The sequence below is a fragment of the Lichenostomus cassidix genome, chromosome 8 (assembly GCF_008360975.1).
Source record: "Lichenostomus cassidix isolate B80296 chromosome 8, HeHo_3.0, whole genome shotgun sequence".
Taxonomy (NCBI): domain Eukaryota; kingdom Metazoa; phylum Chordata; class Aves; order Passeriformes; family Meliphagidae; genus Lichenostomus; species Lichenostomus cassidix.
This window is the reverse complement of record NC_139489.1, coordinates 20,927,509-20,954,934: the sequence shown is the minus strand read 5'-3', so window position 1 is coordinate 20,954,934 and position 27,426 is coordinate 20,927,509. Positions and strand designations below refer to the sequence as shown.

Here is a 27,426-nt window from a genome sequence, read left to right as displayed (position 1 = left end):
GTGCTTATGGCCCAGGAGCAATTCCAAGTGGCTTAGAATTCCAGTCTCATGGTCCATCAGTGATTTAACATTTAACAAGAAAATGACATTTGTCAACCACATCCTTGTAAGTTCAGGCAGCATATTTCCCCCAGTTATCTATGTGAAGAGGACAGACACTGTAGTAACAGCTCTACATATCTCCAGGTATTTTTAATCCCTTTCCTCCCACTCCATTCTTCTCTCAGGCAATGAGCTTAGGTCAGACTCACCTCAGTGGCCCAGCACAGCAGTCTGCATTTAGAGGCAGAAAATCTGAATCTTCGCACTGCCGACCTTATTGTTTCACAGACTATTGATTGTAAGTCATCAGGTTTCAGCAGTTCAAAGGGATCAGGCTCTGGAAAAGAAAAGCAGAAGGAAGGAATGAACCCATACACAGGACCAGGGCTCAATTGCAACTGAACTGACAAACATGAGACTGATTTAATGTAATGTGGATAAATAGTAGTGAAAAGAACTTCTCTAATCTCTCGTGTGCAGTGTCAGAACACAGCCAGCCAGAAGTTTGCAGCACACCAATGTGCCCACGTGGCCACCAGGGAAGGGAGTGCTGGCAAGGACCACAGCATAGGCTGGGCAGGACAGGTGTCTGCCTCCAAGGGCTCCAAACAGAGCAGAGGTTCTGTGTTTGTCCCTGTGGGCTCATGTCCACCTTATGCTTTGGTGGACATAAGGCAAGAGGTGGTGGCATTCTCTGAACCAAGCCAGGGTGGATAATCATTTGAGAGTGTGTGAACACATCCTCCAGGCCCTCTTCCAGAGCCATCACTTTTCTCGTCTCATAATCAGGCAAGTCCCGTTAGAAAACATCCAGCAAAGATGGATGAAAGAACTCACTCCACCTCACCAACATCCCTCAGGTCTCCCTAGAAAACTTTTCATTTTCACAAAAGAGCCAATGAAACTAAATTTCTAAAGTTACATACAACTTTTTAAAGTTTTGACTAACAGTCACAGTTTGGGAACAACTGTTTTTCATCTACTATTCTCAATAGTTTGTGTTATTGCATGCAGTAAGAAGAACTTGGAGACATCAGCATTATATGGAACTTGGATTCAAATCTAATATCATTTGATATTAGACTCATCAGGGCTTTAGAACTCAAGTGAGGCTGTGAATTTCAAGTGTATTTTTTGATAAACTGTTTGCAAAAGAGATGTATTCCAAATGTTTGCTCATTTAATTAGAACATAAAAGATTTTTCTCTTTGACTGGAGCTTGCTTCTTACCCTTCTTGCCTGTGTGTGGTTTGTATTGTTCTTGGCTAATGAGATATAGGATATGTACTAAACATTTACACATTAAAGGCATCCTTCATTCAGCATGAAGGTGTTGATACATCAAGGATACCTCAAACATGCTGAGATTCCAACAACTTGTCAGACAAATTAGCACCTTACCAATCGGGGGTAAAATTGAGTTTCACATTTCTCCCTGGTGGGAAGAAAAAAAAATCAAAAATCACTGTAGTTTAATGCTTTCTTTGCAAATAAGAACACAAAAGGCTTTATCACCTCTGTAGTGTAAATTATAGCCCTCACCGACTATCTGATTTTTAATTCATTGGTTTTAAATGATCCCAGGCAGCTCAGAGCAAATCCATTGTGTCATTCCTCCCTTGGAGCAGACATCTTCCCTCTTTTAAGTTCATATCTTTCACAATTATTTAAAATTTACACTTAATATATAAAATGGAAGAAAACTAAGGTCTCAAATCTGCATGTTTCACTAGCCTATAACTGCCAGGGGGGTTTAACTCAAAACACTCTAAGGAGTGTGTGGAATTCTGGGACTGTATAGCAATGAAATTTAAAAGGTTAAATTTTTAATTTTTTGGTTTTTTCAGCTGACTAGTGCTTAAAATGAGTACTCAGTGCTTCAGATTGCTGGCATTCAGCATGAGACATTCAGAGCACCAGAAAAACCCACAGTCAGGTAATCCAGCCTGACCAGGCATCCCAGAGGAACAACTGGGCTGGGAGCAAGGCTCAACCTTAGGTGCTGTAGACACTCCAGCAGGAACCAATGACCATCCTTTACCTCAAAGCTACAAATCATTTATATCCCGAGGGGATCATGGCATAAACTAATGCCTGCACAAGATTTGGGGAGAGGGGGTTACTATCATAAACCTCTAAAATAGGAATTATTTATTGCTTTAACTTGCATACCTGACCATGATCCAGTCACAAATACGTATTTCCTAAGATTATGAGATCAGCAAAACAACATATAATCAAAGCAAGACAGAGCCTAAGGTTTCACAGAGATCAGTTATAAACCAGTTTCCCTTCAGCAACTTCTTCATTCTCAATAATCTCAAATTTAGTAGATTTTTTTCTATATATATACAGGATAAACATTTGAGGAGTATTTGCCTGGTTAAAGTTACTTTGAACTCCTTTCAGAAGGCATTTTCATCACAAGAATTTTATTATCAGCCCTTCCACTTTGTCGTTAAACCCTAATACCTAAACAAGACATACATACCAGTCTGTTGCACACCTGGGTATCTGCTCAATAACACCTATTAGATACATTAAAACACTTGCACAGGTTTTTGCCTTGAGGGGAAAAAATATCCCAAAGAAAAAGATGAAGAATGTTCAAATCCTTAAAAAAGACATTTTTTTTCTCCATACATACAGTGACATGGTTTATAAATATGTAATTAAAAGGATCATAAATCTGTAGCTAAGTGTTGGTATTTGACTGAAACACTAATGGCAAGCACTAACTGCATGTGGTCTGTTGTGTGGCCACTGGAATCAAGTAGTGAAGAGGATCACAGTTCCTTATTAGTTAGGACCACCTAGAGTGATGGAAAGCTTGAATGATCAAAGAGAAGTCAGTTTTATGCTGCAAATGTTGATATACTCCTGAGCTTTCTAACTCATTTTAAGGTCCAGTGTGAACACCTGACATGCTAACTACTGAGCAGAGAAATGAGTGTAGTATTAGACTACAAAAGTTTTGTTTGCTTCAAAGATAAATGAATAATATTCAGTGTTATATTCCTGTCCCTTACTGGATCACAAAATAGTTTTGTATTAGCAGCAGAGCTCAACTTCTTTTTGCCTACCTTAAGAAAGAATAAATTAGCCTTTCTTGCTAATAACAACACATAAAAGAACCTATCCTGCTTTGTCTGAACATCCACAGTGATCACTGGTTAATTAGGGTGAAAAAAATTCATTACTTAATTTCTTTGTAGAAACCAGTGTAATCCAGAATAATTGTTTCTTTTTCATAATTTAGGCATGCAGTCCTGTGGAATTGTTTCTGTCCTGTCTGAAAAGCTGAAATGTTTCAAAGAGGATGAAAGTGTCTTTGCAGTATTTTTTGGTCATGAAAACTGTACCTCATGAAAGGTATAGCTCTTCCTTGAAACACATCTGTGAACAAAAACCTGTTCCCATGAGTGTCTCTAAATGCTAACAAAAACATGACTGAAACAAGCTCTGCTTTGGAACTGCTGTACAAGTAAAGACTGAGGATTGTCTTGCAGAAATCAAGTGGCTCTAAATTATATAAGCACAGCTTCAGTTTATTCACATATATCTGAAATGATGTTGTTGCTGTTCAGACTCAAGCCCTCAGGCTGTTCAGTAGGTTATAGCTTTTGATTCTGGGATTCATCAAATAAAATCTACTCTGGATATAGAAAAGCCTTCTCATTCAAGTGACGGGTGCTGGGAAGTAGTCTGTGTTAAGAAACCTGAACATTGATTTTAAATTCTATCACAGAAAAAAACTTTAAATTCTGATTGGACAAGAGTAGTGATCTCTGAGAGAACTTTCATTTAACATAACTGAGGGACATAAGCAGGAGACACATGCAGTGAAATAACAACCTGATGCTCCCAGTGAGGGTGAGTTTTAATAAACAGATTTACCCTCATTGCATACCAGTTTAGAATTTCTCTTTGAAAGCCCTTCACAATTCTTGGCCTGATAAATCTAAATTCTCTGAAATCACCAGAGTTTTAAAGTGTTAAGCACCTTGGTATAGCAGGTACAATTTTTAATATTTAATATATTTTTTTTGTATTTATACTACATATAAATACATAATATTAATTAACCATGGAATATATTTAATGTTTTCACACTAAATATTAAACATACACTGGCTGGAAAAATATTCCCAGATATTAGGTTTGGGTTCTTTGAAGCCTGCAGTCAAGCAGATAGTTCTCAACATAAAATGGATGACTGCTTAATCAGAAAAGTTGCCCCTCCCTCCTTGCCAGTATCTAAAATCCCCTTTCTCACTCCTAAAATGTCAGGACATCTTTGTTGCAACATCTTGTCAGAAGCTGAGGAGAACAGAGCTGTGTGTGTGGTCATGTGCTCCACTACAAAGTCAGCATTACTTCACAGAGTCCTTCAGCTTGGTGTAAAGATGCTCCAATCTCATTGCAGTTTCCTTTTCAGACCAACTAATCCTGTACAACACTGCTGTAGAATCAGAAATTACCCCAACGCCAAAATTCTGCCTTTTTGAAGGCACAGTGACAATCCTGGTTTGGAGTTCAACCAGAAAACAAAATATCTATGTTCAGATTTGAGGAATTAATTTAACCTTTTTGAAGAAGTTAGAGGCTGGGACTGTCAAACCATCCCCATGTTTAAGGTTCAGACCTCATTAGTTTTGGCTAGGAATACTCTCTAATTACTAAGAGAGTTTCCTCAAGTTGCACTTTATAAATTCATCTTTTTTTGTAAGCTGTAAAGTATTCATAAAAAGCTAAAAACTGTGGGAAAATTAGCATTGATGGATGTTTTCTTATCCTCCATCAGGAAATGATGTACTTGAAACTCATTACAGATCTTCACAGCAACTCTGCTGAATGTGCCTTGGGCTTTGTGCTGATCAGCACACACAGAATTTACTGCATAATTCATCTCTCTTGTGTCACATTTAATGTATAACATGTATTTCCTGTTAATTATGAAAATAAGAAGGCGTCCTTTCTTTTGGAAACATAATCATGAAATTACTACAGAAATTAAGAGACATGGAGTTCTATATTACCTCCTGCCCAGAAATAAGAGGGAAGCACTGCAGTAAGAACTCACCAAACATGATTTTCTTTTCCATGATGCACCAGGTACAGCCTCTTCCTGTGGCCACACAAGCAGAGGTGCACAGATGGGATCCCTGTTGTCCTGCCAGGGTCACTGTTCTCACTGGAGCAGTGGTTGGGCATGTGGTCCCCTTAACTTTCTTCCACTGAGAGAGGTTTGGATGTTTTCATGTCTCTTTTCATGGATATCAATGAAACATTAGGCATCCTGTATCTCATTTTCCTCATTCAAGGTTGAAGATTATTCAGTAATATTCTACTTCACTTCACCCATCCATCTATATGTGTCTGTTCAGCTTCCCTTACTAAAAGAATGAAGAAACAAAAATCCCATCTCAGCATCATACCCACACCAATATATCTTATGGGTTATATATTATCTGCCATCAGGGTAGGAGAGGGAAAGAGCAAAGTGATGGAGCAGGAGAAGAAAAGGAGCAACACCATAAATCTGAAAACATACCATTATTATTTGGAATAAGAAGGGGGCTCATCTGTACTCAATGGTACATTTGGCCTGCACATTTTCATTGACACACTGATTATTTCTCTTTGGAGAAACAATCTGGTGCTGGGATTGTTTGCTCTGTGGCTGGTTCTCACAAAAGTTTGATGGGGCCCTTGGAGACCACGTATTATCTCTCACTTATGGGCCAGTCCCATAATTCTCCCTTTTCAGAAACTTTCAGGTGATACTCCCTTTTGCCTCCTGCCCACATGAAAATCTTCATTCATAATTGTTAAGATCAGTAAAGTTGACAAGCTGCCTAGAGCAATATAAAGTTGTGTTATCAGTAATAGTGCTGCTGATCTCTAGAGAGAGAAATGAGTCTGGATAAAAAGACATACTATCAGTACTGGCTTACAGGAGCCAGGATAATTCTCCATTTCCCCACCTGAAGAAACACCTGCGTCAGAACCCCACTGAAACAACCCTGCAGGACAAGAGCACAACTCTGATAGCTTCTTCTCCAGGAGGTTTCAACTTCACTGTTCCTTATACAGATATAAAAAATGTTACTGCCAGAGTTGGTGGTTAAAGTGATCTGGCTGTTAAAAAAAAAAAAAGGCCTGAGGGAAGATTTCATTCTGACACAGCTGATCTCTCTAAGAAACAAAAACATCCTTGGCAGGAAGAATTTAGGTATTTTTAACTTTCTCCTTCAGGATGGCATTTAAAATCATATGAGCAAACAGTACACTTAGCATTACTTACCGTAGTATCTGAATTTCTCCTGGCATACTTAAGCATCAATTCCTAGAGTCAAATGGCTGTAAAATCATCCAGTGCTCATTTTTTAAAAATACCCTATTCATAACTATGGGGAAAATTTAGGAAGTGACTTCTAAACCAACAAAGTCAGGAAGGCCAAACATACCAAATGTACTCATGGAACTGCACACTCATAGCTTTGAAATCAATATCATGATTTCTAGATACTTAAAGCATATTTTATTGAAGTGTGGGATGGCAATGCTGCAAGTGTTGAGACATAACTTTTATCACTCCAACCCAAACATACCTCTTACAAATCACTGGTGTAAGCAGCCACTCCTGCCTGGACAGTGCCTCTTCAGCCTGTTTAGAAGGTGAAGATGCAAAATGTTTCTGAATATTGTAAGCAGACATGAAAAAACTTGCAAAGAGAATATCATGGAGTATTCTTTTTATGAAATACAGGGTTATAGTATAGTCATCTTACAATAGAAGCTTTTCCCAACACCTTTGCATTTCACCTCCGGGCAAATTCATAGATTTTTTTTTTTAAGGTATTGATTCTTTTGTATATCCTAAATGAGATTTAAGTAATAATTGTTTTTTTTTTTTTTTTCACTTTCAACTCAGAGGTTGGGAGCCTTGCTTTAGAACAGCCCATTTTATCATTAGATGCTGCACTTATTTTACATTTCTTGGGTTCTTAAGGCTATTTTGCCATGAAAGTGTCTTTTGTCACTTTTTAATCTATTAAAAGTTGGTTTAAAACATTAGGGAAAAAACAAAGCAATAAAGTTATTAAGACACATTCCATGCTATAGGCCCAATTGCTCCAAATGTTCATAATTTTTCCATCCAAGCCCACATATTTCACTGAACCTTGTCTTGTTCTATTTCTCACCCTCAGGTTTCTTTCACTCTTCACTGGCATAAACAGATACTGATATTCTTTGAAAATATATCTGCACAAATAATTTGTTCTTGACGTACAATATCTTATTTGCAAGAATGTTTTATATAAGAGCTGAATTATTGATAGACAGCCTTAGCATAACATTTAGGGCAAAATATTTTTGCTATATTAAACTATTGTATTACTTTCAGGTCAAGTGATGGAATAGTTTGATCTTTGTAGCTTTGATCACAGAGATTCAGAAAATTCGACAAATCAAATTGAATCTGTCAGATCAAAACGTGCACCTTCTTAGTTTTGCTGAAGAAAGACTCCACTAAGTTCTTAACTTAAGAAGGAAAAGAAAAGTCTGTTCTCTCTGTAGAAATAAGGCAGCTCTTCGCGCCCCAGTCTTTTAAAGCTGAGAATTCCTGGACAATAGAATTATATTGCTTTAAAAGAAAGCATATAACAAAGTTCCTACATAATGAACGCACGAGGGAATTTTAAATAAGATTTGTATGAAGGCTTCTCAAAAATAAAATTTTTCAACATTTTCCAAAATTTCTGTCAGTACACTTAACAGTCTTTTTGTAGACAGACACTCTCAGAAGATACTGAGCCTCAAAGAATACCAAATGAACAGCACTTCACAGATGTGTTACCTCAGGTCTCCTGAGCCCCTATACTCACTCCTGCCTCTAATTTAAATTTTCCATTGATAATCATTATTGATAAGAACAAAGCCCATGGTCTGATTCTGAATCCATGCAGAGTTTAACTCCAGCGTTTTATCTGGAACAAACATTCACAGGTGTAATGGTGCTGGGTCAGACCACAGATCAATGTCCTGGAGCTAACAGTGATTACCAGGTGACCACCATGGAAATACCTAGGGAAAGGTCAGCGGAAATAAGAGTCAAACTATCCCTAGCACCAAGTGTTATAATTTGTTTCAGCTCCCCACAAAGCATTGCTAAGTTTATTCACACAGCTATGTTCCCCTGAAATTATTTGATGGACTATTAAAAAACAATAAACCACTATAATGAAGAGAATTTTACCAGATTTTCTCAACTCATCAAAGGGCACTTCTCCTGTACCTGCAACTAGGCTTTTATATGATGGAGTTTTGGCACAATTGCTTTATGGAACTTATAGTAAAGCAAATCTTCTCATAGACCCTCAGCACCTCACCTTCAATCTAGAGACCACTCAAACCAAAGCCTCTCCCAAGTCAATTAAGTTGTTTTCACTGCCTATCACACTTTATTGCCTCTATGCTTCTCTCTCAGCAACGACAAAATTATGTGGAGGAAGCTGATTGCTGATACCTGAAAGGGCTGCCTCACTAGGTGTGGGATTTATTTCTACAGCAAACAGAGGAACAATAAGTAACTATTTCAGCATCCTTTACTCAAAGGAGGAGTACTGCCAGAGAGTTAGATTAGAGGGAATCCCAATTTCCATATCAAAATATTTAACCATAAACCAATGTCTCCTGTGCCAGAACTGTTCTTCCTCTCAGAATTGCACGTCACTGTGCATCATGGAAATGAAACAGCAGATGTTTCCAAATATAGAGCAAGAGTCATTGTGCTTTCAGCTGTCTTCCTGGACTGCAGACATACATTATAATTGTAGGCAGAAAGCCTTCTAAAATACCTGACAAAACTGGGGAAGAGGTCTAAAATTTTAAATAGTGAGCATATTCAATATCTTTATAGCTGATATTTGAAAGATGCAGAGTGGGGAAGGTGGAACTGTTAGTAACATCATTCCTGCAGCAAGTCCTTTCAGCTAAATCCCTGTAGAGAGTCCAGCTGGACATCTGCAGAGGAATTTGACACTGACATCCCTGGTAGTCATTCAGTGGGTGCTGGCTGATGAAAGATATTGAGTGCTTAGAGCAAGAATCCTGTTGAAAACCCATGGCAGCTTTAAAAACAAAACCAGGTAATGGTTTCCAAAAAGGAACAAAGTGTATTGTGAACTTGATACTCCTCTCAATTTATAGTTGATCTTTAATCTGTGAACCCACCCACAAAACAATTGCTAGTTGATTTTCATTGTATGTCTTACTGAAAGAGTAAAGGCAATTGCTGATATGATGCACTTTCACTGTTGGAAAAAGCTGTGCGATTTGGAAGTGGTAGAGGGAAGGTACAAACTGGTTGTTTAGGACCATCTGTCTTCAACATACACCATGTAAGATTAATTTTTATTTAGTTAGAAAATGTTTTTATAGAAGATAGATATATGTTATGTTTATCCCTTTTGTTTTGAATGTACATGGACAAAAAGTAAGTTTTCCAAGGTCCACAACTGACAGTAACTAAAAAGAAAAATATTAGAATTAAAAATGGACCCAACCTCAGGATTTGCACAGATACAAAATTCAATATCCCTGGGATTTCCAAAACATATGTCTCTGGGGCTCCCTGAGCTGCTATTTTCACCAGGTTTTGAAGTCAGATGAAAATCTCATTATTCCAATCCAATGAGTGTAATCTCCCCACTTTCCAGTAGGACAAGAGCCACTAGGGGATACCTTTTTCTGTATCCCAGAGCATATCCAGAAACAGTCAATACTGGGAATAAACTCCTGGGTGGTCTTGTATGAGGACTGAAAAGACAAGTTAAGAGTAATTATAACTGCAAAATGTGAATATCTTATACATATTAAGTAATTCTGCAAACATACAATACTGAAAAAAAATCTGTGGAATTTTCAGCATTATTTTGTTTCACTTAAATAAGAAGACAACACCACTGTGGTGTGAAGGCCTCTGATCTCTTGCCATTTATGCATACATTTGCTTATTTATCAAAATTAGATCCATTTCCTCACATTTGTAACTCTATTTCTTGATTTTATTTGAAATTTCAGAAACAGGAAAGCCTTTTGCTCTTCTTGTTCTTGGGTTTGTTGTGGTCATTTCACAATGAAGATTTAGCTTTTATTTAAACTGGATTGCCCAATATATTCAGTTCAGCTGCTAGATTGACTGTCACTGAGTTGTCAAATGCCTGTTATGAATAGTATACAGAAGGAGAACAAGTTGACCTTGAACTTGCTAAATGTTTTATGAATACTACCCATTTCCAGAAAAATATGAATCTGTTTTCCAGATTTGCTCTTTTTGCTTTCCGTAAGGCCGTTCTCAGTAACAAATGCCTTTCATCTTACTGAGCTCCTTGTTACATGGAAGGTTTGGGAAGGAGAAAACAACATTCTAATGATGAATTTAATACTTGTGGATTGTAGAGGATTGATTATATTGCAGACTGAATTCCTGGATTTAGCCAAAGGCTATCAAGAATATTGTTGCTATAATGCCAGCCTTGTTTTCTAAAACCTGTTGAATTTTTTATAATTTTCCACTGCTAGACTCATTTGGTCTTAGTGACTTTTCTCTTAATTAGCATTTTCATTGCTAAGCAAAGTCAGAATCGATGATGCTGTTTAAATAGAATAAATAAAAACAATCACGGGTTTGATCTGTCCAGCTCCCACAAACCCATGTCTTGTTTCCAAACAAGAGAACGTGACCTGAGCGCCTCCATCTGCCTTTGGAAACACGGAATTCTCCTGCCTACGCCAAAGAACACAACAGGGAAGGGGGGCAATTGGTTCTTCAGGATCCAGGTTGTAACCAGCAGAGAAGCACTCTAAATAGAATTAATTTAAGACACGGTGTTCAGTACTGCATTTTGATCAAATACTTCAAAAGTAAAAAATAGAAGCTAATTTACTCTGCCATGAAATACATTGGTTCCTTTTCAAAAGTTACTTCCAGCTCTTTCAGAATTTGTGGGCAGAGTGCTTTCTAGCTAATACATAGTTTTAAATGCTCTTTTGAAAGCCTCTTACATTATAGAGTTCATAGCAACGGCTTCTGCTACTGCTTTAAGAGCACAATAAGGTTTAATAAGAAGGATGCACTTCAGTTCACAGATTGCTTGTTTTCTGCTTTACTTTTTTCATCATAATCTTTACCTTTGCTCAGTTAAAAAGAAAAAAAATCAGAAATAAAAAAGCCAGTGACCAGTATTGATCTTCTCTACTCCACAGCAGGTTCTCTTGATCTGGATCGAACCTGTCTCTGTCAGTAACGGCTTTTTCAGGAGACAGTTCTATTTAAAATGTTTCACAGGGCATCTAGTTATTTGTTCATTTGTCAGGAATGGTGGAAGAGACTATAATAGACAAGCAGCCTCAGCTGGCTGCTGGATGTAAGACTAGATCCAGTCATATCACAAAGACAGAATAAGTATATCTTTTCTGTGCGCTGCAGAAAATAGATTTATGATACATCTTGACCCAGGACTTATTAAAAAACCATTATCAATATTAATTGAAATCTAAAATTTCCTTAGTAATTTCATTGCAAACATTTTTACTCTAATATTGGTTTTGATGTTAAGAATGCGAGGTGAGTGGCATGGAGTGCAGTCTGGGACACATGGCAGCTATCAATTCCACACTGCAAGATCTGTTTTCCAGTTGAATGTTTTCAAACGGAAATGTTTTCCTGCAGAGCATGTCCCCCATCATCTGTACCATACACTCACGCAAAGCTGGGAAAAGGGCAGTCTCTTATGACAATCTTGTTTATCTACTGAAAGCTCTCTCGGTCTCCGTGACTTTCAAAGATCTTCATCTGAAGGATATGTTTCGTGAACACTGATATACACAACATGTATTCAGTGTCATTGGATGTGATGTACAAGCATAGACCAGACCATCCAGTGTCATTTGCAATAGCAAAGACCACTGATATCACTTAGAGAGGCAGTTGGAGTGCCCATCCTACATTAGACATGGTGAGAAGAAACCCGAGACCTGTTCCTTTTCTTCTGACACACTTACAAGACAAACACATGCTCCATTAAAAATAACACAGCTCTGCTCTGATATGTTTCCCTCCCATGTGTCTGACTTAAAAATATGCCTCAGTTCGCAGTGTTATGCTTATTAAGATATAATATTACTGCTCTGCAATGAGCCACTTCAGAGAACACAGCAGGGAAGCTGGCTCCCATTGTGCTAAAGAGGGCAGCCCCTTCAAACTCGGCACTGGAGCAAAACATTCTCCTCTTGCAACACTCTCACTTCTTGCATCCAGAGTATATTTTTGTTTGTTTTTTCTTCTCTTTTTCTTGTTTTATTTTCTTGAGTCATGCTGCTTCTACCTCTGAAAAGCTGTAGTGACATAATTGACACTACAGCAGCTAAGGCTGAAAGCACTAGAAAGCAGCATATTACATTTTGTTTGCACGGGTCACTGAGCATCCAGTATTATTTTAGCACATCTTGTTGTGGAGAGCTTTTAATGCTAATTTGTTTCTATTATTTAAGAATAGTCTGCTGACTACCAGCATGCTGTCTAAACATTAGATATTATCTTGACCTTCCTTCATTCCTGCAGTAAAATCTGATCGCAGGTGGGAAATGCATGCTGTTATTCATACATTAACCAACAACAGGGGCAACCCAGATCATAACTGAATGTGGAAGGTGAGTGCATGGAAATTGAGAGGTTTTTCTTCTTTTTTTGGTCTGTATAAAGGGATTTCTGTGACACTGACTTTTTGCACTAAAAATGATACACCAAATATTAGGTATAAATAATGCAGAATGCCACTGAACCTGTGGGGGCACACACAATACTTCCAGTTGAAACAATGCAAATGTTAAAGCAATTAGAAATATGATTCCAAAAGAAGCAGATTATAAAATTATTCTACTCTGTATCTTAGCAGCAAATACAGTTTAGCTGGATCTGTTGCACAGATTTTTCAATGAACAAGTACATGAGCACAGTATGCCCTGGTTTAGGAGTGGCAGCTCACCAGTTTTCCCCCAGCAGGTTCACTGTCCCAGAAATTCTTCACACTGAAATTACCAGTGAACAGCCTGACCCCAGGGACAGGATTGCTGTCATGTGGCACTGCCTGGGAATGTTTCACATATTTAGCACTTATACATACAACAGCTCTTAATTGTTTTTCCTTCGAAATTTCTGCAGAAAAAACAATTCAATGACTGGTTAAAGTGTTACACGTTTCGGTGATTCTTTGGGTTTTTTAAAGACTGTATGCTTCTGCAAATTTAAGTATCAGTAAAAAGTTTTTGCAGAGCAGAAAGCATGTCACAAATTGATAATCTTTATAAACTTCCTCCTTTTTAGTAATTTGACCAACATAATTCTTGTTCCCAGACTAAATTACTATTGCCACTGAGAGCCTCTGTTTGGGGTAATGATCTTTTATGAATGATCTTCCATTATGGGAATGAATTTCCATTATGAATTAGAGCAGCTGAAGATTTGTCATGGGTATTTATTCACTTCTTCCCAAATACAATCTCCCATCTCAGCTGAGCAGGGGCTTCAGTTTCATCCTCTGCTTGAGCCACATTTTTGAACTGAAGTTTTTTCAAAAAATGCTGTCCGTGTTACCACTGGGTAACATGATGCACATCTCATGCATCTGTTTCTCTCAAAAAACCTGCAGCCCTCTAGCCTAACATCATATTGATACTTTGGATCGTATATTGCAAAACTTACTGCAAATTTTCATGTCTCCATCTAGTCCTTTATTCTTGGACATACAAAATAAGGAGTTCTTTGGGCTGCTGCTGTAAGAATTCACACAAGGAATCTTCACATGAACTCATGCACTGGGGCAAAGCACTTCATACCTGGCCTGGTTCCCCTCACGCATATCAAACTACTTCATGCTCAAAAAAAAATAACAATTAGCTGAAGAGAATTTGAGAATGATTCAGCTGTGCTAAGGCAACATTCATTCTGGAGACTAGACCATATAAGCAAGCAAAAAGGGAAGTCTTTCCCCAGGATCAGAAAAGAGCCACTTAGGGTCCAAAACAAGAGACATCCTTCACCTGCACACAGCTGGGACCTACAGAACCACCTCACAGCACTGCGCTGCGCTCTGCCAGCATGTCACTGTACCTACAAAATAAAATGGTAGTGTTTGGCAGTACATCTGACACAATATCCCAAAATACTGCCTGGTAAGCCAAGAGGGAAAGGAACGTTTCTGGGCAAGATTTAAGGACGCAAATTAAAAGGAGAAAGTGCCTTCTTGCAATACGAAGGAAAGAGAAGAGGCTGTGACTTGGATGGCACAGACTGTGCAAGCAGATAGGAGATCTGCAAAACTCTGATGAAAGTGAAAAGGTGTTCCAGTGCATTTAGGGGAAAAAAACAAAAAAACCCAAACAAAACAAAAAGAAGGGATGCATAACAATGTCCAACTGAGAAAACAGCCAAACCTCTGCAGCCTGACATGTAGAAGACATACATTTAGGAAGTTCAAAGGGGTGTAATTTTGTCAGCCATGAAAAGAAGCAGTAAGAATATGATTAAAAATTTGAAGAAAGGCAACGGTTAAGCAACAAGCCCAGTAATAGCTGGGAGGCACTTGTGTGCAGGTATCTGACAAGCCAATTTTAGATCATCTTTCTAAAGCTCACAATGACTAAATGATACTCAAAGAATAAGGAGTATTTAAGTATTGTCTCTTTTATCACAAGGACCACAATGCTTTATAGTAACTTTAAAATTCAGTATTTCAAATTAATTTACTAAGGGAAAGGTTAAATCATTTATACCAAACATTTGTACCTGTAGGCAGCCCTTTTCCCTTGGAAAGGCCGGAAGTGCCACGCAAGGCCTTAAATATTATTTTGTCTGTAAATCATCTCAAATATTCAGTCGGGAGGCTTGACCAGTAAGTAACTTTTCCAAAGCTCACAAAACCCTGGCAGAGTCTTTGCTCTAGGTTCTATTCCCTTTTTGCCTAGAAATATATGTAGAAGACTGCTCCAAGAAAATCTGATTATTCTAGATTTATTTATTATCATAAACAGATATCTGATTTTTGTCTTGAAATATAAATACATCTGGTTTTGAAAATCTCTTTTTATAAAGAATAAAAATATCCCCAAGACGTATGTAGATACATTAGCATACGCACATTCCTTAATTTTATTTCAGAGTGCAAAAGTAGCTATATACCCGATACCCTTTATACTAGCATGTACAGACCTGAGAGTGTGGAACCACTCTTTCTGCTTAAAAGAATCATTCCAAGAGGTCTTAATTGTACTTCGTTTGCCTGTGCCTAGAGAAACTGAAAATTAGAAACCACAAAAAGATTGAGCAAAGTCTAGAGAATTGGAGGGATAATGGAGGGCAGAGGGTAGGAGAAAAATGTTTTTCTCTATTTCTCAGTGGTAAAAGTCCTGATAAGGTGGATGTTTGTTTACATTCCTCAGCATGCCCTCTGTCTAACATTGTGAGTCTTCAGCAAACACAGGCACTGATACAACAGGCATCTATTCAGCTTTCCAGTTATGTAAGGACAAATATCTGCCATTTGGATTTTGGCAATTTCAAACAGTAGAAATTAATCTGATAAGACAGGGAAAAGGTGAAATTTTTTGCTGTAAATCTCTCAGGAGGCAGGGAAGGAGAATGAAGCAGAAGTGTTTGTGATCTTAAAGGCAAATTGGATGACATTTTGAAAGATATCTATAAAACCAAGGTAGTGATTAATAGAGATGGCAATGATTTTCCTCAGAGTAATTAAAGCTTCAGCTTATTTTCTTTTTTTTGTTGTTGTTGTTGTTTGCTTACCTATCATTCAAATCTTTAACAGACAGTAAGAAAAACTTCATATGAAGGATTCTGCTTCCATATCACTGAAATGAGTGCGCAAGACAGCTCCTAGATCAGATTCAGCAGCACATAAAGAGAATTTTCCAGTCAAAATTAAGGCAAAAGGAAATCAGGATCATAGAATGTCCTCTTCCCTGTCACGCTGATGGTTACTTGGCACACTGATATATGTTTACCCATGGCTGCCTACCCCAGTTTGCCCACAATGGCTGCCTTGACACAAAGATTCACTTGGCAGATGTTTACTTGCATCACCTTCAGGACCCCAGTGAGTTACCTTGACTGAAAGTCAAGCCAAAAAGATTCAGTGTTTGCCCCTTTCGGGTCCCATTCTGTCTCCTCAGCGGCAAACTACTCCACTCAGTTCAAAAATCAATTTAGTTGCAAGGTCATATGGAAATACCTCACGGTATGAAAAGCTTGACTCTGTCTTAGCAGAGGCCTTTGGATTAAGCAGGCAATTGACCACCTAAAAGCTTTGGCCATACTTCACATGCAAAGAACTTTGCGTCCATCTCCTGCACAGCCAGAGCATAAAACTTCGCAAACGCCATGTCGTAATCAATCAAGCTCAGAGGACACGGCTGCTCTTGGCACTCCAGCTGGTTTAGCTGCCACTGCATTTGCTGCAGTTCACTAGCAAAGTATGACAACTCACATGGGGAAAGTGCTGAGTAAAAAACTTTTTTTGCCTATGCACAGAACAGTTCATATGATACTATGAGTAAGGGAAGAGAGAGTTTAGGTTTTTGGAGGTTTTTATCATTTGCATTTCTTACACTGGTTGGAAGCTTGGTTTGGAGGTCAGGTGTCCTCCCCTAAATTGGCCAGTTGTTTTACTTCTTGTTTATTCCTGGTATTTCCCAAATAATTCACGAATAATTGTGAAGCTGATCTACGGTGATGATTTGTCAAAACATAATCACATAACACAACACAGGCCAGGTTTTAATTGTGCTTTAGCTGGAGCCCTTGCAGCCTTAAAAAATAAAGCAGAGATTTTTTCACTTGCAATCATGAGCTACAGACATTAAGTGGCCCTGTGATGAGCTATCGGTGGGGAAGGCTCACCAGATGGGAGGAATGAAAGAGAAATTTTGTTTATTTCTGCAATCAAGCCAAAGTGAGCTGAAAATCCTGAATGAAAAACTTTTCACAGAACTCTTACACAAAGATCAGAGACTTTTTCTTGGGATGTACCACTTGGGAATTTGTGATCCTTGTTCCTACCACAGTTGTATAATTTTAACATCCCACAGAGCTGACAGACTTTGACACTAACAACTGTGCAGGGAGTAAAACAGATTTACAAGTGGCAGTGACCTTTTCATCAAGGGAAGTAAAGTAGACTCAAATCCACCGTACCCCCGACTCACAGTCCTGACAACATCATTCAACATACAGTAGGAAAAGCACTTCAGCAAAAGTTTATGAAAGTGACATTGACACAGCACAGGACATTAAATTGATCCCACCAACATGCCAGGAGTTTTAAGTAGCATCTTTCTTTTTTTTATTAAGATTTAAAGTATTTTCTGCTTTAATAGTTTAGTGTCAGCTGTTACTCAGACAATTAAAATACACCAGCACCTTTTTAATTACAAATTAATATATATTTTGACCATTCTTGTAGTAAAAAGACTGAAAAATAAAAATTAAACTAATCAGTAATTGAATTTTCCTACCAGCTTTACATCGCGTTCGTCTTAGACACCCCATAACATTGTGCTGCCTGGACAGGACTTACTATCTTGGATCTTGTTACCCTAGCAACTAATAGCCAAGCTGGCTTCAAAAAAAAAGTAATAGAGGTGGCCTCTCTGATTTTTAAAGGAAATTGGCTACTTTAAACCCAGTGAATGCATGTTTTAATTGCACTCTTCATGGTTGAGAATCTCTCCCTCAGCATTTCTTCACAGTTAATAACAGTTTTATTCATCTATGTGGTTTGATGTGTAGATACAGTAAGGCAAAACTCCTCCTGACACAAACTGGAAGCATAGTTGATTAATTTTGAGGTCGCTAAAAGCCAAAAATTACATCTGCATCTGCTTATGCAGAATCTCTGCAATTTCATTATGATTTAAAATAAGCCTATTATTTTAAACTTCTGTAAGAATAGTTTATACAAGTACAGTTAAGAAAGACACTCCAGAAGAAAGAAAATTGTTGGGCAAATTTATGGTAAAGCAAATTTTTCCTATCGATCAAGCCCTCAAGGGGCATTAACAACACTTAAGGGACCAAAGTGCAGAAGATGGCATAGCTGACACAGAGAGAGGAGTCGGCAAGAGCTGAGCAGAGCTGGAAGAAAATGGAACACTTTAACATTACATCCCGGTCATACCAAGGTCCATTGACCCTCTACGCATTCCAGATAATTAATTTACAACACATTAAACCTCTGTGTGAAGAAGGATGTTATGCATCAATTGCATAGGAATAAGAAGTGTTATTGATTTAAGATTTCTATTGTATCACACGCTGACAGAAAGAAACAATCTAGTGGTGTTTTAAAGACAAAAAAACCCTTTTCTGAAGGACAAGTTTGCTAAATAAGTGCACTTTACACTACATTTAACTGAAGTATTGTTGACACCTGAAAATAAATGCTGTTAGGAAAGAAACCCTCAGCATAATTAGGAGAATTATCCAGTCACGGCGTGACTGGATAGTATTGGCATTCACTCTAGGAAACAAATACTTTGAGGTGATAATGCTCTCTTTTACAGTAAGAGTTTAAAATAGAAACAAACATTGACAAATATTATTTAATGAATAAAATATGAGTGAACCAGTTCCATTAATACAGGACGATGACTAATGAGATTGAAGCCCATTTTCCTCATGGAATCATTTGTGTGCTTAACACATTAAAGAAGGAGACTCTTGCAGACTAGCTAAGTTTCAAGACTCATGAACGTCAGAACCAGTTTCATTTACAGAGACTTTTTTTTCTTCAAATTACAATTTTCAGATGACAGTTCAGAAAATTCAGAAGCTCTGGTGAAAGTTCTATACTGCTTAGCATTTCTTACTACAGTTTAACTTCCCAGGAAACACAGGATGGTAAGAAATCTACCCTTACCACTCACAACTTTCAGCAACTATTTAATTTAAAGTTCATTTAAGACTTGCAGTAGTGCTTAGAAGGAGGTTTGGATCGGGCTACATATAAAATACTCCCATGAAAAAAGATCCAAGGAATTTTATTTCAAGCTAGCAGTAGAAAAGGAGAGAGAAAACACAGAGAAGCCTTTAACTGATCTGAACTACAATAAACATCACAACATGGAGGAAAGTGTTAGCTTCCTGGTAGAAAGCTGGAAGTTGTTTTGGATTTGGTATAGAACACTTGGAAAGAGCATATAAAAGGTCTAAAATAAAGCCTGGGATTTTGCAAGCAAGCTAAGCTACTCCAGCCAAATTGAAAACAATATGGGAGCATCCCAAACATAGCAGAGAAGTCAAAGCATTACAAGACTCAAATAGAAAAGTGTGAAAAATCTAAGCTGTAAAAGCAGGAGGGTGCCCAAATAACTCTAGATGAACTCAGGCACAGTGGCCAATAGTATGAACTAAGAAAATCTGTGTGTTTAGATTTAAGAACAGCAATTTACATTTTTCTTCAAGAGTTTCTAGACCTCTGCAAGTATACACACCACTGGCAAAGTGGATGTCAGTGGCAAGATTAGATCCAAGACCCCTTAGTACAGCAAACCACACAGCCCCAAGACACAAAGGAACAACATGAAAGCCAGCCATGGTCACACACACAACATCATGGTAGCAACAGAGACCTGTCCTGCAAGAAAGGCTGCAGACATCAGGAGGTAACTTAAACTGAGCAAAGAAGTAATTAATTTAAAAGAAAAATAAACTTTTCTTCAGCATTAAAGCTGGCTATTTAGTACTTCAGTAAGAAATATGTAGTAGTTTCTCTCAATAGTACTATCAAAACTGAAGTCAAGTGCATTATTCATCATGGGTACTAATAAAAAATTTAATGTCAGTGCTCTCAAAGAGTGAAGAGAACCTTTGGCCTTAGTCTACATGTGTAAAAAGTTATGTATCTGATTTATGGAAAGTTTATGTTAACTGAAACTAGCTATAAAATACTTACTGCCATTCCCAAAAGGAATCTGATAAGCACCATTATCTCACCCTCTCTTGAAACTGCATAGATTATTTCTCAATTACAAATAGTTGATTTTCAAAAATACATAAAAGTCTAAGTAAAATTTGTTGCCTACAGATGCATATACTGGATCCTTTGATACAAGCCAAGTGGAGCAATGTATTATCCCTTAAAGGACACTTGTATCCATCTGACATTAATTCCCTCTTCAACCATTTCTAGTCTCAGACAAGGGCTCTCAAATGTCAGAGAAAAATCAGGATACCATGTTACGTTGCTGTGCTCCTCACTTTCTTGAGGTGCTCCATATGAATACCCTCAGCTGGGCTGCAGGCACCTGTTAGTCCCTTTCCACTAGTGCCAGTGCCCTGCAATACCTCATGTGCGAGTGTTTGCCACAGACTTTCCACAACAAACTGTGCTCTTCCCCAGGCTTAGGATCACACCATCAACTGAAACAACAGCAACCAAAAAACAGCCTTGGCATTCCCTGATAAAAATAATTATTTCCTAATACCAATGGCAAGATCAACTGTGCACACAGTCATAAAGTGCAAACTGCCAATTATAGGAATACAGAGGAAATTATAGGTGTGACTCCTCTATAATCTGCCTGAATTTTCTTAAAATGTAAATGTATTTCTAGGAGTGGTACAGGCTAAAGGGGGGAAAGCTCAGGTTTTGCAGCTATGATAGCTCCAGTCTTGACTCTAACTCAGCAACCCAGAAAGCCCCTCTCTCAAAACCTTGCTGACCCATCATAGAAATTTCTCAAGCAGGTGCATCACATTTTCATTTCTGCATACACTGAGACATCCCCAGTACTTTTGTGATACAACAACCAAACTATGATTCATCGAGAGCAACTAAACAATCATAGTGCAGAAAAAGATGTATTTAAAAAATTCTTTTGATATCTTACTGAGATTTTACTGAAATCACTTACTTTTCATTTTAAAAATAAATTCATTGAAATTAGAATTTAAAACATAACAGGCAATGATAATTATTGTCTAGAAAAGTAATTCAAATGAAATTTAAAATATCTCACATCTATCCTTAAAATTGTAGGGAAATGAAGGGCAGGTCTATTGCTATTGTAGAATCAGAAGGGGGAAAAAAGTCCCTTATCCTTTAAGATCTCATCAGACCATATAAATATGCTACAATATTACAGACTTCAGTATATAAAGTGATATTTCAGTATTTCCCCAGAGCAAATGATAGCTTTTCTTTTTTCTTTTTTTTTTTTGGGGGGAGGGGGGGCAAGGGGAAATGGGAGGGAACAAAGCCAAATAAAACAAAGCACAAAACAAAACAAAAACCTCAACACACTTCATTTTACAGTGAAAAACATGGAAAAAAAGCATATTCAGCTTGAGTGTACCAACCTTAACTGTCTGCAGCTCAAACAGACAAACTGATGAAGGACTGAAAGCAAAATAAACTGATTTCCTAGGGTTATCTGATGCACTCTCTTGATGGGTAACAGCAAGAGAAAAGTACGGATTCCCTTACACTTTACATATTTGATGACATTGTTTCCCCAGTCTTTATCAGAGCTATTATGTTACTTAGTGGCCTTTTCAATGATAAGTTGGTGTTAATAAATAACCTGGGTGTGTTCCCCCCTCACTATACTATAATCAGCAGTTAATTCCAATGTTTCATTCATTTTTCTCTCCCTATATGGCAAAGGTGAAGATCTCACATTTCCTACACTTGTATGGATAATCACGCTACTGTTAGCTCCTGTGGCCACCAGTAGGGAAATGTTCTTTTTCTCTTTGACCTACAAGGTATGACCCAGGCTCATGAAACATTATTTCACTATTTTAAAAACGTTTTTTCAAATAAGCTGGCAGTGTCAGTCTAATGAGAATTTTGAGACTTCCCTTGGCAAACATGCTGATATGTCGAGGAAGGCTACTGAACTGCTACACCAAGGCACAGATTGCCAGATTGCCTACACATTCCTGCTCGTGCGCCTTTGCCCACTGTGTGCCACGGTAACCATGGCACATCCCACAATAAACACTTCCACCACATCCAGCTGACCCACAGCAGTGAAATGACTGCACATGCCTTGTAAGAAAAGGAGATCAGCCAAGGAACCTGGTCCAGAGGAGCAAACAGCAAGAGAGGCCTAAGCTCTTGACCAGGTGAGACAAGGAAGCAATGGGAAAATATGCATATGACATTTATTACACTATATATACTTTGAAAAAAAACCCTTTAAGTTCAGTTAAATACAAATATATTTTTTGCTTTTTTCCCGAATTAGTATTTTTTCATTCAGAAGGAAAAAAAAATCCATATTACACCATTAGCATTTTTATGGGATTAAATTTCAGCTTTACTATCCTTTATTGAGTGTTTCATGCCATGCACATTGCCATGGATGCTGAGCACCTGACTGATCAGACTTGCACCCTGCGTGTCAGTAATGTACAGCTGATGCACAGATGGCTACATTTGTTATAATGGTCTCAAATGAACACCCACTTGTGAATCCATCATATTCTACTCATTGACTCCTTGAGATCTAGCTGGTGGCAAAATTCCATTTAAAGTGTGGCACTACAGTGTTTATCCTGGAATTGCTAAGATAGCTCAGAGGTTTGGGCTGGGTTTTGGTTCCAGTGATTATTATGAGCAAATGATTTACTGCATAACAGAGGGCTTCTCTATTCAGATTTTATTAAATAATTGCAAAGTGATTATTTGCAATTCTTTGTGATCTTTGCAATTGCAAAGAGATGAGCCAGATCCCCATTAGGTGCACATTGCTAGAGCTCTACAATATTTATTTATCCGATGGATATATATTTAATGTATGAACGAACATTTGAAAAACTAGCTGTCTGTTACATGAATCAGGGTATCACACACATACATCTAAGGGTGGGGTTATTTTTAAATGCTGTTAATTTCATGGAAGTCCATATATTGCAGTCCCTTCTAAAAATACCTTCCTAATGGAGTGTTATGTATGTAATAAGTGCAGCATCAGGCTCAAATAGTAACTCAGACTTTCAAATGAGATGAAAGAATGCAAAGTGCAGGTAGATAATAGGGGTTTTTTAAATATTCACCCACACTTACTGTGCTCCTCTCCAGAATTCACGGATCATTATTCTTTGTAGCTCTTTTTTCTTCAGAGTAAGACTGTGGAATGAAGTCCACATTCTGAAATTACATACAAATATGTTAGAAAAATGGAGTGTTTGAAATCAATTCTAATGTTAAATGCAAAGGACATTCTGGGCTCATTAAGTAAAAATATCTCATTTAATGAGCAGGAAAGCACTGGAGCACACTGAACCCTGACACAAAGCAAATTATTTAAGTGATAAATTATATTTTATGGGGAATGTAAAAGTTAATAATACTCAGGGGTAGGGTAATAAATGCAGAGGTGTAACTAACTTCATTGACTGCTTTACTTACAAACATGCCATATGTACCTGGTTACTTGAAATAGTAATAAAAGGAATTGGCAGAAACTCCAGGAACCGAAGATTCACACAGAGACCTTTGTAGCATTCTTTTCCACCAACCAATCTGTGGTTTATGCTTTTCAACCTCATTATTCTCCTCCCTCTTTCACTTCAGAATATATACCTCCGGTCTTTGCTTTTCACTTTTTGTCAAATATTTGATCTTGCAATCATTAAAACTGAAACCTTCTTATCTACCAGAGGGACTAATAAACACAGTGCTCATTTACCTGTGATGATGCCCCAGAAGTGACCTGAAACTTTACTTGAAGAGACCCAATCTATGCTGAAGGAAAACAGTGGATCAACTTTTAATCTACTGCCCTTCTAGTGAGTGCAAGTTCAGTGGCACTGAATCTGCTGATATTTTTGTCCTCAGACACCAATGCAACAGCATCAGCTCACAAGGACACAGTTCCCAAGTACCCCCTGCACATCAACATAAGGGTTGTGACCATGAATTTAACTGTCTGCATTAAAACTCTTTCTCTATATGTCAATGGTGTAAAGGTAACAATTCATACACTTATAGAAATCAACAGAGGAAGAATATGCTCAGCCCAGCTATTTCCGGTGACTATTTTCTTAATCCTAAAAGGGAATTTGCATTACCTACAGGTCCTTTTTTATCCAATTTTCTATTTCTGTTTGCAGGTTAGCAGGTAATGCTTTGCTCCCACAGGTTGTTACCCTGAATTGGTGCTGTTTGTGCATGAACAAGACACTCACACAGCATAAGTATCAGACTTATCAGAATCCTCCAGCAGAGTTGTTGTACAGAAACAATCAAATGAATTATGATAGGATAGAAAGCTTATCCACTGCATTGAAAATTACCCACATATGTACAATTGTTTTCTAGGAATAAGAGTTTACGTTCAATTCTGAATTAAAACAATTTAACTTTAGCCTGCTTTTTATTTTGCAATCTTGATATGGTGGTCAGTGATTTTATAACACCTAATAAGTGAGCTCAAACCATCACTTTGAATTTGGAAAGTAAAAAAAATTAAAAAAACTAACAAAAAAAAACCAACAGAAAAGTTAAATGTTCTTTCAAAAAAAAAACAAACAGTCATACAAATTTTAATTTATGGTTGAACTCAATGACCTTACAGGTCTTCTCTAATCTAAGTAACACCATGCTTCTAGTAAGTAACAACAAAGATGACATAGAAGATATCTTCTACCAGAAGAAACATGCTTATCATAGATAATACAACTAGAAATATATGCTTTGGAAACTTACAATGACTACATTGCACAATTTGTAAAATGGCAAGTCTGTAAGCCTGCAAAAAAAAATAGCAGAAGACTCAGATAGATTATAAACTTTCAAGTAAGTGTTTATCCAAATTATTCTCTCCTTCTAAATATACTGATAACTTACTAGTGTTACATTTTAGCTTTTTGAGTCAGTCCTGAAAGGTCCAGATTTTCCGGTGATTTTGAGGTTCCAGAAAGTCTGCGTTTTGAACAGAAGCTGGAATTTTGAACCAATCTAGTGATCCCAGGAACAAGGATTTTCAGGAAAAACTTTGAGTATTGTACTCATTGTGAGCTGGAAGTACCAAGAATTTCAGCAGACATTTGTATGTCTGCCTATGTGTGCATATATGTATGAGTGTGTATATTCTGTATACATCAGAGACAAAAAATTACAGATTCATGGCATAAGAACAGTAATAAAAGAACAGTGTGTTCAACCACTTCAAAAATATTTTCAACATTTAGTGTTTTATTGTTTTTAGGAGAGAGAAGAGAATCAAAATTTTAGGTAGTTAAGGCATGAAAAATCCTCACACCAATTTGCATATCTGTCTTCTGATTTGTGTCTATCCAGAAGACAGAATCAGAATTCTGATTCAGAACTGATTCCCTAATATCTTGCATGAGCAGCAAGTATTTTTATAGAGATAAAAAGTAATTCCCCTTTTCAAAGCATGACTGTGCTGCCTACAGAAGTATTTTTGTGCTGTTCCTAGACTAGATTCTGTTGAGAGAAAGAGGAATGTTCAGTCTTCCTTACAAAGTTACTAATACACTTTTCTCTGAAATCTCTTAAAAAAAAAAAGAAAAAAAGAAAGAAGCATTTCACTTCTTTTTGGAGAACTTCAAAATGGTGCAGGGAGTGAGAGGCTCCACAAAGTTGGGAAGCTGAGGCACAGAAGGGCTCAGCGTGTTCTCCATTGAACTTCCCCATGAACTTACAACACACTTGATAACAAAAAACATGTCATCTGCATCTTCTGAACCAGTAGATGCTGCTATCTCTACTTCTCCAAATATTGACTTTATGTTTTCAGTTACATGTAGAATAACTAATGCACTGGTGCCAGTCAGATACTTTATATCACCAAATCCCCACAAGCAAATTTGTTTTACACAGCAGCTGAATGAAAAACATCCTGTAGAGAGTGCAAACGCAAGGGAATGAAATCAGAAAACAGCACTAGCAACATGATTTAAATTAAGAGAACATTAATACCTCCAAGACATTGCATTATTGCTTCTTACACTTAGTGGGAAAAGCTGTAATTTACATGTACAATATTTTTAACATCATCTATTAATAAGATATGTATAGTTACTCTAATTGATACTGGAAAGAAAAGACTTATTTGAAAACATATGCTGCAATAATTAAAATGCTATTATGCTGACAGTGCCTTTCTTTGAGGAACTTGTACCATCTGTATTGACTGTGATAAGCATTGATTATCTGGAGCGATATAAATATTTGGGGAGCTAATAACAATCAGGTAGGATTTCAGTGCATGCTATAGGCAGCTCAGATAAATCACAGGAAGCCTAGATCAAAGCTAGCTTGTGAATAAGTTTGTTTTTGTACTTAATGACTCAATATAAAACACACACACAGAAAACTCTTCAGAGATTTAAAGCACACGGAAATGCCATAAAGAAACATCCCATCCTGTGCAACATTTCTGTACATCTGTAGAATCTCCCTGTGCAGCAAGAAGGATGTCAGCACACAAAGAGGGGAATGAATTCAATCCATCAAGTCATTACCATGCACATTTACCAACATTAGACATTTCTTTGAATTATTAAAACTTTCTTTAAAGCAGGACAAAAAAAAATCATGTAACTTTTATCCCTTCCCCTTGAGGAGGGTAATTTAGTGATGCAATAGGTCAACTGCAATTTACTTCCCATTCGGAGTCGGTCAGTTGCCTCTTAGTTTCACCTCAGCTATTTATTTATTCTGACTGCCATTAAATCGCTATAGACTGTAATAAGGGTTTACATCACCCACTGTGGTCCTTTCTAGGTGCATTTTCTCTTCCCCTCTCTGACGTCCCCCTATATAAACCTCTGCTTTCTTGGTCCTGGCCCTTAGCCTCCCAAAGGCTCTCTGCATTTTCTAGAGGCAAGGCAGGCTTGAAAGAACCCTGACAAGAGTCAAGACAGCCTCAACTTCTGTGAGGTTGAAAGGGCAGGACTGAAAGCAGGATCTGCTCTGTATATTCATTAATGGGGACTTTTATTGCTAACATTTCCTCCTTTGCACCTAAGACAAAAGCTCATTCCTGTCAGGGAGTGCAAGAGAGCCCCAGAAGCAGCTTGGGAAACCACACAGCAATGTACGCTGACATACAGGAGCAGGGGCTCAGATCCAGCCATGGATCCTGGCTACCAGCTCTCTCCTGCTCATTTAGAAGCCAGTGCTGGCAACAGAGCTGGAGAGCCTGATGCGTTAGTGGGATTTTGGTCCCAGTGATAAAATGGGAGCTTTTTGCTGACAATTATGCAACCAAGTTTTTACCCTGAGTCACTGAATCCAAACATTTGTCTGATTTCAAGTGAGTGAG

At 37.7% G+C, this 27,426-nt stretch overlaps 1 long non-coding RNA gene across 1 annotated transcript in view; it reads right to left on the bottom strand.

Annotated features, from left to right (window-relative positions):
- LOC146434025 (uncharacterized) overlaps positions 1-27,426 on the bottom strand; it is a 79,987-nt gene that overhangs the window by 11,081 nt on the left and 41,480 nt on the right. The window contains exons 2-6 of the long non-coding RNA XR_014853798.1: positions 23,196-23,279; positions 6,657-6,712; positions 5,126-5,438; positions 1,444-1,477; positions 252-379 (exon numbers count right to left, since the gene is read on the bottom strand). This is a non-coding gene — a long non-coding RNA (uncharacterized LOC146434025). The remainder of the gene's footprint in view (positions 1-251; positions 380-1,443; positions 1,478-5,125; positions 5,439-6,656; positions 6,713-23,195; positions 23,280-27,426) is intronic.